A 200-nucleotide genomic window follows, 5' to 3' on the forward strand; every position below is an offset into this window, starting at 1 on the left:
TACCTTCGTAAGAGGCTTTTCCTCAAAACACCCTTTAAAGATCAGTCTATATGGAGGTTATTAAATCATTTAGACGTACGATCCCTCAAGCAGTATATAATCGCATGTTTTGCAGATACGAGTATATAAACAAAGGTTTATGCCTCCATAAGAACCTTTACACCCCGACTCTCTCTCAGAATCAATTTGTCTAGAGTTTT

This window comes from Penaeus monodon, chromosome 24 (genome assembly GCF_015228065.2).
Source record: "Penaeus monodon isolate SGIC_2016 chromosome 24, NSTDA_Pmon_1, whole genome shotgun sequence".
Lineage (NCBI taxonomy): Eukaryota > Metazoa > Arthropoda > Malacostraca > Decapoda > Penaeidae > Penaeus > Penaeus monodon.